This window comes from Lygodium microphyllum, unplaced genomic scaffold (genome assembly GCF_053477565.2).
Source record: "Lygodium microphyllum isolate KBCC unplaced genomic scaffold, Lygodium_microphyllum_v1.1.10 scaffold_43, whole genome shotgun sequence".
Classification (NCBI taxonomy): domain Eukaryota; kingdom Viridiplantae; phylum Streptophyta; class Polypodiopsida; order Schizaeales; family Lygodiaceae; genus Lygodium; species Lygodium microphyllum.
The window spans coordinates 551985-566347 of record NW_028229526.1 but is presented as its reverse complement, the minus strand read 5'-3'; positions in this window follow the sequence as shown (position 1 = coordinate 566347).

The following is a 14363-nucleotide window of genomic DNA, read 5'->3' as shown; positions in this document are numbered from 1 at the left end:
CTATACAAACCACAATAATATGAAATAATTTATGATTTCTCATGCCTTGAATCCTCGCCAAGCAAGATGGGGTGGTTTCCTATGTAGATTTGACTTTGTCATTACCTATGGAATTAGCCACCTAGGTAATGAAGCCCATGACCAATATAATCCAATAAGCTTAAAACGTGAGCAACTAAAGTTAAGGGAAGCTATCAACAAAGCCCCAAAAGACTTTGGATGCTTATCAAAGGTCCAAAAGGAAACTATGAAAGACTCATTTGCCAAGGACATAAGGAGTCAATTACATCAAGGCTAAGAACCAACTCAAAGGGATTTCTAGGACATTGATGGACTACTCTATTATAAAGGACTCATCTATATTCCTTCTAGTCCTCTGTAAGTGGATATACTAAAAAAGAGACAAGATCTCCCCTTAGCAGGGCATTTTGGGGTTAATAAGACAATCGACATAGTTTCAAGGGATTTTTGGTGGTCACAAATGTGGAAACTAGTCAAGGAATTTGTGCATTCTTGTGACACATGCAATCAAGTTAAAGTGCCTCATCATTGACCTCATGGCCTTCTTCAACCATTACCTGTTCCAAGTAAGCCATGGTCATATTTATCCATGGACTTCATTGTCGTTGATGAATTACCTTCTTCCCGAGGGTATCATTCCATGTTGGTGGTGATTTATCGAATCACAAAAATGGTACACTGTATCCCAATAACAAGAGTATCAATGGAGATCGGATAGCAAGGCTCTTCCTAGAATAGGTGTATCGACATCAGGGGTTGTCTAATGATATTGTCTATGATCATGGCCCCTAGTTTATATCTGGGTTTAGGAGAAGTCTCTTTAACCTTTTGGAAGTATGAGTAAATTCTTCTTCAACCTATCATCCACAGAGTGATGATCAAACCAGAAAGAGTGAATCAAGTCTTGGAGTAATACCTTATATGCATAATCAACTATCATCAAGACAATTGGGTGGATCTACTACCCCTTGCTGGGTTTATATACAATAATTCCCCACATGTCTCCACTCAATTAACACCATTATTTGTAAATTATGGTCAACATCCAATGATAGACAATCATGTAAGATCACATGAGAAGAATCCAGCTACTATCGACTTAGTTCAACACCTCATTGATATTCATAAAGAGTTGCAAGCACATACAAAACAAGCTTAAGAGAAATATAAGAGAGATGCAAATAAGATTCACATATGCAACATCCATCACAAAATTGGAGATCAAGTTTGGCTTCTTAAAAATGTTATCTAAGTTCTTTTTTCCTCTCCCAAAAACTAGATTATCAATGACATGGGCCTTCAAGTTTCTTGGCCAAGGTAAATCCATTCACCTATCGTCTCCAGCTTCCCTAGTCCAATGAAAATTGTTAACCTCAATTCAAGATAACGGAAAAATGAAGTAAAAAGCAGAAAAAGAACAGAAAAAGAGCAAGGGCACAAAGGCAGCCCTTAAAAGACTAAGCGGAGGCAAAAGCACAATTTTAAAGAGAAGGCGGCTCAAAAAACTCAAAAAACTCTTATAAAAGAGCGCCAAGATTTATTTTAAGAGTGTCAGGCTCTCACCCGTGAAATTTGTAAAGGTAGATGGGCGGTACGAAGGAAGCTAGGAAGATAGGAGGACAATGGAAAAAAGGGCCTAGGCCATGACCGGCCATGTAAAAAGGATGGGCACCCATGGAATTTTAGGGCTTGTATATATAAAGTTCAAAAAGTGAATGGAAGCTCATTCTTTGGTGTGTGGCTAACAAGAGACATTTCTTCTTCCTTTCTTCCTTTCTCTGGATGCAATGTCTAATTGAACTCGAATGCCTCTCGGAAACACGCCTCCTAGCTACCCATGTGCTCATATGTGAGAAATCGCGACAAAAAAGTTGGTTTGACAAGCATGTCAAGCAGCACGACTTCAAACAAGGTGACTTAGTGCTCTTGTACTCCATTAAGGGGTATAAGTAGAAAATGAAATTTAAAGGTCTCAGGCCCTTCAAGGTTCGTGTCATTAGCCGAATCGGTAATGTCGAACTCGAGACTTTGGAAGGTGAGGGTGTAGGCTTCTTTAATGACAGTCACATCAAGAAGTATTATCCCCCCACGCACCCCTTGCATGAACCGCTTATGTCAGAACCATCGGTCTGAGTACAGGTAGCCACAATCACGGAGATTAACGAGGAAAATGAGAAAATCATAGAACGTGCCTACCTCCGCATCACAATCATTGCCAAGCAAACCTGCATTGTCAGCACTTTAGTTGATGATGGAGCAGACTTCAATGTCTTAACCCACGATCATTGGACCCATATTGGCAAACCACAACTACAACCCACTACCACCGAACTAAGCCTGTATGGGGGGCCCTCATACTCACTTCTAGGGAAATGCAGGGTCGCTATTACTATCGAGTCTGCGAGCATACCAATGACATTTTATGTGTTGCCAAACATGGAAAATGCAAGCACAAAATCTCTGCTGGGTTGAACCTTTAAAAAGCAAGCTTACCACAATGTTGAATATGAGTTGGAAAGTATTCACTTAGCCATTGGCAATGTCCGCATAGTGGCAGACTGCAGCAAGGGCCGCGCAACCCCCACCAGACTCGCAATGCCACGGGTAAATACACAACCAGCCAAGTCCAAGGAGAAGTGTTGTGATTTGTCGTACCCTTCTAGGTCTCTATGCTAGCAATCGACTGAAACCATGGTTGATGCCCATGAACATCACTTAAGGTGGGTGCCTAAACATCAAACCCTACCACCCACATGCAATCGGCCATGCTTTCGCAAGGCTCACACCACAACCCCAAAACCTAGGAGGCCAAAACAAAGCTACACACATCGACGGGTAGTCAAGCCGCACTGGGTTCTTAAGACCCTATTGCAGGCACAACATTATTATGAGGGTAATGCCTGGATATGGATACCTAAGTCTAAAGCAGCCCAAAGCACTAATCAAGTGCCACCCACAGGCCTTAGACCCTCCTATGAGTGGAAATCATTCTTGTCATTGGCTGCGGATCTAGCCAAGGACACGGGGGATGATGTCATTACTTGCCTCAGATGCTTAGATGCCATGTTCATGTCATTGGCTCTGAGTTATGACCGCTTGGACTTGAACCTCTTGCAAGAGCCCTTTGCAACAGAAATTCACACAATGCCTTGTTCATGGGACACATTGGAATTTGCATTCGTCAAAGCACCCCACTCAGCTGTAGAGTTACTCTGCACTGAGATATCTACAGAGAAAGCCATCAAACAGCAGCTCATCAGGTCACATGATAAGCGAGCCTCTTCTGCCATCATTGATCAAGAATTAGAGGAGTTAAAAAGGCTTGCTGAGACCGAATCCCCATTCCTATGGAGCTGGTATGCCCTTCGACTGCAATGGGAACTCAAGGGATGCCAAATAATGACCAATGCTGAGTAGCGCCGAGGCATCAAGAAGTTGGAATATGACCCAACTTATGTTGCTCCCACCTCGTATAGGGTATTAACCACTATTCGTGTGACTGACCCCTAGAAGAGCACATCAAAGGACACCCTTACCTTGATCGCCTCTTGACAGAGGAAGAGTTACATATTGCTAGTTGCATTGATTCTAGTGACGTCTTGACAGATGTCCTTACTTACATTACACATGTAGGTACCCGACCCTTTGACCTGGACCATGATGCTTAGCTAGAGTACAATCCAGACTTATACGCTTGGCTCATGCGAAGGTAAACACTCGACCGTAAGCTAATAGCTGGGGCCTACTAGCTTTCAATCCTAGGAAGGATTCTCCCCAGATCCAGAAGAGAAGGGGGGTAAGGTAAGGTAAGGCAAGGAAAGAAACCAATCAAAATCAAGCAGATACATAAGTACGTGAGGAAAAGCCACACCGCGATGAAAACCATAGTCAACATTTAAACACGGGAAGAAAAGAACATATTAGTTTGCAGGTGAGGAAAAATGTCACAAAAAAGTTGAATTAAAGTGCGAAAAAGTCTGAAAGGAAAGTTTATGTTGGAGCTTAAATGTTTTCATTCAATGAACACAAAGCATTTCTTTTCAACAAGTAACTCTTTCGCAAGCACTAATGGGAATGATGATTTATGATAGGAACGAAAGATGTCGCAGTAAGATCTCGCCCACCGACTCTCTTTCACAGAGGAAGAGAGAGTGTAGTATGGCATCAGCCTGGAAAATCGGGCTTATAGTTAGCTGAAATTCCGTGCCATTCGCAACCTTGAGAAGGTGGTGGCTAAGGAGCATGCCACAAGGAGAATAGTGGAATAGTGCAACCTCCACAAGTACCTAGAGAAGTTTGCACAGGAATCTGACCACACGCAGTGTGTAGAATTTTTGAGAACGTACAACCCCGACCAAGAATGCGGAACGGTGATGGTGGGAAGGGGGGACAATGCCCGACAAGTGTAGGTACCACTAAACCGGTCCTTCGTGGAGAAGGCACTAGGGATGGAACCTAAGGTGGAGAAAAAACGTAAGAGGGATGTGTATGCTTTGCTGAAGATGAAGAGGGAATAAGTTTTGACAAACAACGGCATCAACATACAGGATATCCCTGATGCTGAGATCCGCATGCAAGCAAAGTTGGTGCACTCCCTTTTCTCCAGCCAATGCTATAATTCCCTCATGCACCGGATCAGTGTACATGTGCCGGAGAATGTGGCAGCCTGCACCCTAGATGAGGTGGATTGGAATGGCTACGTGTGCAAGACAATAGACCAAGCAACCAAAGCACTAGCCCTTGGCAACATACATGCAGGTGGAGAATCCCTAGCATCTAAGAATACGGAGAGGAAGAAACCTTCCTTGAAAGCCTCCTTCATCAAGTATGGAAGCATACTGATGGCCATCATCCAAGAGGCTGTGAAAGAAGCCCAACAAGGAAACGAAGGAGTAGATGAGACCCCAGATAGGTCGCTGACCCATCAAAAGGACGAGCAATCGAGCGACATGACAGAAACCGAGACAGAGAAGGAGTAGGAGGTTCAACCCGGATGAAGAAAAACAAAGGAGTCCACTGGGAAGGCAACTCAGAAGAAGAAACAGAAGGTGGGCAGAAAAAAGGAAAAAGAAGATCTGGAAAGAGCCAAAAAGGAATCCCTAAGAGAGGCGGTGGAGTGGAAAAAGAAGGAGAAGGAAGAACCTAAAAAGTTGGCAGAGGAAGCAAGGAAAATAGAAGAAGAGAGAGAAAGAAGAGCTATGGAAGAGGAGGCAGAGTTGAGGAGGCAGGAGGAGGAAGACATGGCCGAAGCAAGTTGCTAGTCCATAGAACAACAGAGCCGACTAGATGGCCTAGGGGCTTTAAGTCCACCTAGGGAAGATAGACCCAACTCAAGCGCTCAAGTACCCGAAACCATGACATCCATGGTCATTGAAGGCGAGGGTAAGGCCCCCATCCATCCATCCTGCCCCTCCTAGTGCTCGCCAGCAAAGCAACCACCATCACCCCAAGCATCCTGGCGAGCACCGATGTGAACAGTTTTATGGCGTGGATGCAATACTTTATCAATATGGAACTAGCACAAGGAACGAGTGGGGAGACCACAGCCACCGGGAAGAAAAGGCCAACTACAGATGCCTAGTGTAGGCAAGAGCCGAAACACCAAAAAATGGAAGCCTCGACCACCCAATCCCCACCACTATGACGCTACCTACAAATCATGATGAGTACGTTGATGAATTGCTCTCTCAGTTAGAGAGGGAAAGGGAGGAAGGAGGATAGAGATGGTCGAGTTGGAAGCGGAAAGGGAAGTGGTAGCGGTCTTCCAGCTCGAAAAGACAAGGCAAAAGGCTACGCAACAAAAGGAAATTCTTGACTTGAAACGGGAACTAAAAACCAAAGAAGAAAAGGAGCAAAGTTGGCGGTGATAGCTCATTGATGAAAATCAAGAGCTTGAGAAGATGCAAGGAGAGTATAAGCTTCTGATCATGCAACATGAGGATCTAGCAGCAAAAATAGGTCGGATCGAATAGGACATGAAAGAGTTTACTGCAGGGGAGGAAGGAAGGAAGCGAGAAGAGGAGCAACACCACCGACGAGAAATGGAAACTATGACCGAAAGGGTGAGCCTCAAAAGAGAGGAGCAGGAGAGAATGAGCAGGGAATTGTAAGATTAGGAGCGGAGGCTCACTGCCTTGGTGCAAAGACAGGGAGAAGGCATGGAGGAAATGAAAAAGAGAGCCAAAGAGTGGGCAGGCCAAAATGAGCAAAGAGTGAAGACCTTGGTGCGTCACCTGGCTCTTGTGGAAAAAGAGAAAATTCTAGCAGAAGGCAGAGCAGAGGCAGCCCAAGTGGCCTTCAGTATTCAACAATGAAACTTCATGAATACCCTAATGGATGCCACTCATACGGAGGAAGGGGAGTCCTTGGAGGTGGTAAAAAAGAAACTGAGCATAGCGCGCACAGCCTTGCGAGCAGGGCTACATATGCCCTCCCCACCCATTGTAGTTGGGCTAAGCCCGGAGGTACAATGTAGGTATCTGCTATTGGACGGCTTAACCCCCCAGGAAATTGATGCTTTGGGGTTCGTAGAAGAAGTACAATAGCAAGAGCGCCCAGGGAGTGAGACTGAACTACACATTGGCCTAGGCAGATTCGAAGAAGAAGTGGTCACACAACCCCCTTCACCCCATCTTGAAGGGCAGGGGCAGCCAACAGAAGCATCCGCAAAAAGGAAAACCACCGTGTGGGAGAAGAGGAGGAAATTGGTGGAAGAAGCCAGACAAAAATTGAGGGCTAACCCTATGGCCCAGTCGTCTGTACCCCTCCCCCCATGCCCAAATGACATGCCTTCCAATTTTCATGCGGAGCTCATAATCTGGGAGAGACAAGAAAAGGAGAAATAGCCCTTCAACTTCAGCTTCCTCATCCCCAATGCCCTGCGTCGTGTCCTTCCCCCTAAAATAGTGGACAAGGTGATCAACATCAGAAGTCGACTAAGCCAACAGTGGCTAAAGGAAAGAGAGAAGAATCCCACCCTCTAGGGCATTGAGGATGCGGAATACTGGTGGCAGAATAAAGTTTTTGAAGTGCCTCGGTCCATGCTCGGATACGAGTGCCAACCATTGTGGCGGAGGCGCATTTGCGACGACAATGTATTCGCATGGATGGCCTTCTGTAACACTCTCCCTTCAGAGAGGAACAACCCTATCTACATGGCGTACCCTCGTAGAATAGGAGTAGACTTCAATGCAAACACCCATGGCCGTTATGACTTCCCTATCATATATAAACCTTATATCACCACCTTAGCCCAGGCTCTCACCTTCACCTTCGACAGCTTAGATGCCACCATCACGCGCTTTATCGCTGATTTCTCCTGCTGCTCGAATCCCGCTTTCATCACCACTTGCAACTATCTTAGGCTCCTAAAAATCTTACTTAGGCAGGACCCCACCCTGGTCGAACACAGCCTTTCCCCACTCTTTTTTGATCCTAACATAATCAATAGCTGCTCGATGACCCACCTGATGATGCGAGCCAGCCTCCTCCCTTCTTTTTGCTTCGCTGTTCTTGAAGATATGAGCGACAGCTAGTTCACTCGCTATTCTTGAAGATATGAGCGACAGCTAGTTCACTCGCTGCAGCCATCCATTCCTCTCCACCACTCCCCCCAGGTCCGCTTGAACCTTAAGAATTTCATGCAGAGCTGGAGATTTTTGAGCCATTCCATTAAATCTCCTTCACCACCCCCTTCTGAGGACAAGGACTAACAATTCCCTACTTCTGAACCCCACCAAAAAAAAAAAAAAGAAAAAGAAATAAAGGAAAGAAAGAAAAACGTATCTGCATGCAAGTCGTGGCACATGGCTCATAGTCCCTATACCTAGGGGTCCTTAAGTTAGGTGCATTTGGTGACCTCGGTTGGCCAGCCCCGTTCCTAACCCCCTAGCCCTTTTTTCCCCCCACTTCATGCTCAGGGCACCCCAAGGGTAGGACATACCTAAGGAGCTGACACCAGCCTCGAGTTAGACATGTCACCCTAAGCTACACACACCGCGCCTCCCCTTACACGAACAGGGTTCTCGAGTGTGGGACACCACCCAAGATTACCTAGGGTTAGACCCAACTTCCTATTCCACCAGCATGAGCACCAAACACTGCATGGTGAGGTAGCCACCCCCATTAGATCGAGCACCTTCTCTTTCTAGGTACAACAGGATGTTGTGACCCATCAACTTCGGGGGCCCCCATCATCCACTCTATGCCCCTTAATTCTCCACCCCAATCAATCTCGGACCTTCCCAATCGCATGAGCCCCCCCAACCCTAGCTCAGAATCCACCCTTCCACAAAAAAGACCTAGCAATGCCATGGGATTGGCACCTGTCTCGGAAGGGGGTAATGTTAACCTCAGCTCAAGATGACAGAAAAATGAAGCAAAAAGCAGAAAAAGAACAAAAAAAGAGCAAGGGTACAAAGGCGGCCCTTAAAAGACTAAGCGGAGGCGAAAGCACAATTTTAAAGAGAAGGCGCCTCAAAAAACTCTAAAAACTCTTGTAAAAGAGCACCAAGCTTTATTTTAAGAGTGTCGGGCTCTCACCCGTGCAATTTGTAAAGGTAGATGGGCGGTAGGAGGGAAGCTAGGAAGATAGGAGGACAATGGGAAAAAGGGTCTAGGCTACGGCCGGCCATGTAAAAAGGATGGGTGCCCATGGAATTTTAGGGCTTGTATATATAAAGGTCAAAAAGTGAATGGAAGCTCATTCTTTGATGTGTGGCTAACAGGAGACCTTTCTTCTTCCTTTCTTCCTTTCTTCCTTTCTCTTGGCTTGTGTGTGTGCTCTTGAGGGAGGGAGTGTGAGAGTGTGAGGGAGTGAGTGTGTGGGAGTGAGGGATCAAGAGGGTGAAGCTCTTCACCATCTCCACTTCTCTTCTTCTCCTCTCTTCTCCTTGCTTGTGCAAGCACGGCCATGGTGGATAGAGCTTGATGGAGGAGGCTCGAGGGAGCTTGAGCTAGCATCAAGGATCGTGGAGCTACCGGTGTGCGTGAAGGAGGAGGCAACTCATTTCGGCATTGAGGTAAGCTCACTACATTCGTAGGTTTGAAGGCACATCGATTATGTGAGAGGTAGCCATTAGAGCTCACTTGGAACGCTTGAAGCAATAAGCGGTCCATGGGTCTTGGTGGTTGAGCGAAAGCTCCCACAAAAATCCATTTTGTATTTCATGTTTTAGTCTTAGGACCATATCATGTATCCAATATCCCTAGAAGAATACCAAAGCCATTCATCCAATCATAATTGAAGATTGCCAAGAATATGATGTAGACAAAATCCTAGATTCAAGAATTTCAAGAGGTAGATTACAGTATCTTGTCCATTGAAAGGGCTATGACACAAGTGAATGAACATGGGAACTATCTTCACATCTTTAAAGAGCTCCTATTAAGGTTCACAAATTTCATCTTTAACACCCAACCAAGCCAAGGCCTATTCAAAAGCACACCACTACCCCTCATGGAACTCAGTGCTAGAGGGTTGATTAATGTAATGGATGCTCAAGCTAGGGCATCCCTTGGTTTGTATACAAGCTGATATAGTTGCTGGTTCCATGAAGTTTCTAGAAGATTCTATAACATTTTAGAACATTCTAGCTGTTGAGATATCGAGCTCCACTCATGATATGCCAGGGTGACCGTTGTGCATTTATGTCACCGACTTGTTAGCTGCAGATGTGGTTGGTACACCACCCATGAATAATAGCTAGATGATAGCTATCCTTATCTACTCTAGTTCGTGGTTCAGTTAGTATGCCACCTTAGTTAGTTGTGTTTGGTTTTGAGACCCATATATAGGGTTCTTCTATTTCTTTGTACTAGAGTTCTTTTTGGCTTACACAACTAAGAAGAGGAAAACTGTTTTCAGTCTCCACCTATGTGTGTATTCCCCCATTGTGCAAGTAAGAAAGCTACAAGTGAGACTCCTTCCTTCTCTCCCACAATCTTGACATGGTATCAGAGCCTTGTTCGTGGTAAGGAGCTCAAGAAAGCAAACCAAGTTCGCGCTGTTCTAGTAAGAGGACCAGTGTTGCTTTCATTTTTCTGTTTTGGGAGCAAGTCTCTGCTACAGGTAGCACAGCCGGAAAGTGCAAGAGTGCATTGTCTCAGATTGAGAGACCCTTCGCGGTGTAGCAAGAGGGCAGTATATGCTGCGGGACCAGGCTTTAGCCCTTGGTTGCTTTGTTTTTTTGATTTGAGGCCATTTCGGGGCCTGTTTTGAAGGCGGAAGTTTTCCGCACGCACTCAGGAAAAGGCCCCGTGCGACCACTGTTCTACAGGTCGGTGAAAAGTTACTGTAGAAGTTGCATCGTATGCCTGTGCGCAGACATTGGGAGTTACAGAATCATCCTTGTTGCCTGTTGATGCAAAATCATCACTAGGAAGTGACTGTGTGGTCAAATACCACTTTCGTCAGTTTTGCAAATTTGCCCTTGTGAGGCCGAAGCTGTGCTTTTTGCAGTGACAGAATTTTTTGCAGTGTTCTGTAATGGCGTCTGATTCTCTTTCACAGATTGTCACTGAAAATCTTGACAAGAACAACTTCCAAGCATGGAAGTTTAGAATGACGAATTTTGTTATGGGAAAATGATATTGGGAATTCGTTGCAGAAAATGAAGAAGAACCAGTTCTTCCTGATGTTCCCAATCAACAGCAAATGCAGGCATTTAAAGGATGGCATGAGAGAGCCAGAAAAGTTATGTACTGGCTATCTATCAGTATTTCAGACTCTATGATTGTGCATATTCAAGATGAAAGTACGCCAAAGGAGGCATGGGATACTTTGTCAAAAATGTATAGCACAAATACGCAAGCGAGGAAAATGCAGCTCAAGCAAGAGTTGCACAATGTGCAAAGAGAAAGTATGAGCATCAATGACTACCACATGAAGGTGAAGAAGATTGCAGATGCACTTGCTTCCATTGGGTCGCCAATGGAAGATGATGATTTAGTTTCTGTGACCTTGAATGGTCTAGGAAAGGATTATGCACAGTTCCGAACATCCATTTCCATCCGTAAAAGATTTCCTGATTTTGAGGAGTTGATTGCTCTTCTAATTTCTGAGGAGCAGAGAAATGGTGGTGCATCTTTTTCAAGAGGAACTTCAAAAGAAACTGTCTTCTACTCAAATGTTGGAAGAGGTAGAGGCAGAGGTAGAGGAGGCCGATCTGGAGGCTATGGTAGAAATCAGAAGATGCACCAAACTTAAGAAAACCAATCCTATGGAGGAGGACGTGGTAACTCTAGAGGCAGGGGGAGCCAAAGAGGTCGTGGTGGATGGCAAAGAGGCCAAAATGCAAACAACAATGTTGAATGCTACTACTGTGGTAAAATGGGTCATATGGCTAAAGACTGCTATAAAAAGTAGAATGACATCATGAATGGAAAATTGCAACAAGGGAATTATGCATCTTCTAGTAGACAGGGTGATGACAGAAATGAGCATTTGTTTATGGTGCAGCACATGAAAAATTCTGTGACAAGTGCAGAAGAAAGCAATGATGTGTAGTATGTTGACTCAGGTGCATCAAACCACATGACAGGTCATGCAGAATGGATGCAGGATGCAAGGAAAATGGAAAAACTAGGATTTGTGGAGACTGGTGATGATGCTGCACATCCTATTGTGCAGATTGAAAAAATTCATTTGTCTATGCAGGATGGGAAAAAAAAATACATGTCGGATATATTTCATATCCCGAATATCACCAAGAACCTGGTTTCTATTGGTCAAATGGTTGAGCAGGGCTTGCAGGTCAGATTTAATTTTCATGGATGCTTTGTTGAGGATATGAAAAATAAAGGTCACATGATAGCAAAAGGAAAGAAGAAGGACAGAATGTTTACATTGGAAGCAGACATGCCTGAATTGAGTGCATCAATGTTTGCACATGGAATCGGTGTAGTTGCAGATATTGATATCTGGCATAAACACATTGGTCATGTTAATGTACATCAATGCAAGCCCAAAATATTGTTGCAGGATTGCCTAAATTCAAGGTTGCAGAAATGCATAAGGTATGTGAAGCCTGTCAATTTGGAAAACAGGCAAGGAAACCATTTCCTAGACATGTTCAAGACAGTAAGAAGCCATTGAAATCAATCCACTCTGATGTTTGGACTACTAAAGCTGCATCTATTGGAGGCTGTCATTATTTTGTAACTTTTATTGATGACTATAGCATAAAAGTTTGGGTGTATTTTATGAAAAAAAAAAGTGAAGTGTCAGGGCATTTTAAAACTCTTAAAGCTATGGTTGAAAAAGAAACAGGCCTGCAAATAAAATGCCTAAGGTCAGATGGAGGGGGAGAGTACCTCTCAAATGAGTTTACAAGGTTCCTGCAGGAGCATGGCATAAAGCAGCAATATTCATGTAGTCATACCCCACAACAAAATGGAATTGCAGAAAGATAAAACAGGCATATTGGAGAGGTATCTCGTGCCATGCTCAATGAAAAAGACGTGCCAGATTTTTACTGGGTTGAGGCAGTTGCTACAGCAGTTTACATAATGAACAGGACTCCCACTGCAACAATACATGGGATGACTCTAGAGAAGAGGTATACTGGTAGGAAACCAGATATTTCTCATTTGAAAATTTTTGGTTGCATTGCCTATGTTCATGTGCCAGATGAGTTGAGATCCAAGTTGGATCCAAAAGCTGAGAAGTGCATCTTTATTGGTTACTCTCTATAGCAGAAAGGGTATAGATGCTATAACCCTTTTACTCGTAAGTTTACAGTGAGCAGAGATGTTGTTTTTGATGAGATGAGTAGTTGGTATAAACCAGTAAATGTGATTGATGATGTAGATGCACAAAATGGTAATGCTGCACAGAATTCATAGCAGCAGTCACAAAATATTAGTGGACCTGGAGTGTCCTCTAGCAGTGGTTCATATTCTTCGCCATGGACAGGTAGATTGAGATCAGGAGAATCTCCTCAAAGCAATGCAAATAGTGGTATGCAGGTTTCACGAAAAGGAAAAGAGAAGGTAGATCAGCCCATGTTTGATGTGAATGCAGGTCACTCTTATGTGGATGGTGAATCTAGTGGCTCAGAACAGAGCATTGATGATGAGTTGGGTATTCCTTCTATTGTTACACTTGGAATAAAGAAGACCAAGGATGTTTTGAGAGCACCTGGGAGTGAACCTACTTTGCGTAGGTCTACCAGAGCTAGGTATCCTGTGGATAGGCTGAAATATGATGGATTTACAGCCACTCACTATGCCTATATGATCAAAGTGATACAGGAACCAGAACCCACTTCTTTTGAGCAAGCCATGGGAAAAGAAAAATGGGAGAAAGCCATGGATGAAGAAATGGATACCTTGGAAGCAAATGCTACATGGGAATTGGTATCTTTGCCTAAAGATAAGAATGCAATTGGTTGTAAGTGGGTTTATAAGGTGAAACACAATGCAGATGGTTCTGTGAATAGATACAAGGCAAGATTAGTAGTCAAGGGGTATGCACAAACATATGGCATTGATTATGAAGAAACATTCAGTCCGGTTGCAAGGATGGCAACCGTAAGAGCAGTCATTGCTATGGCTGCATCAAAGGGATGGTCTTTACATAAGATGGATGTAAAGAATGCCTTCTTGCATGGTGATTTGCAAGAAGAGGTCTATATGGAGCAGCCACCAGGTTATGTGCATGCTGTTTATCCTGAGTTTGTTTGCAGGTTGAAGAAAGCCTTGTATGGCTTGAAGCAAGCACCTAGAGCATGGTCTGACAAGATAGGACAGTATCTTGTCACTATTGGCTTTTAGATTTCCAAGGCAGATTTCTCACTTTATGTGAGAAAAACAGAGAAAGGTATTATGCTACTTGTCATTTATGTTGATGATTTGATTAGGACGGGTGACAGTGATGAAGATATCCTTCATGTGAAAATGCTATTGAAGCAGAAGTTTGAGATGAAGGATTTGGGAGAGCTGCGTTATTTCTTGGACATTGAGGTTATTAGTTCACCAAGTGGGATACGGCTCTTGCAGAGGCAGTATGGTTTGGACATGTTGTCCAAATATGGGATGACAGGCTGTAAGCCTATTTCAGTTCCTTTGGAGCAGAATGTGAAGCTGAGCGCAGATGTAGGTGAGCTTCTGAAAGACCCTACTATGTACAGACGCATAGTAGGAAGTTTGGTTTATATGACTATTACCAGGCCAGATTTGAGCTATGTTGTTGGATTGGTAAGTTAGTTTATGTAGGCTCCAAGGAAACCGCATTTGGATGCGGCTAGACGCATACTCAGGTATGTGAAGTCCACATTGCAGTATGGACTACTTTATGAGACTGGGGTTCACATACAGTTGCATGGATACACTGATGCTGATTG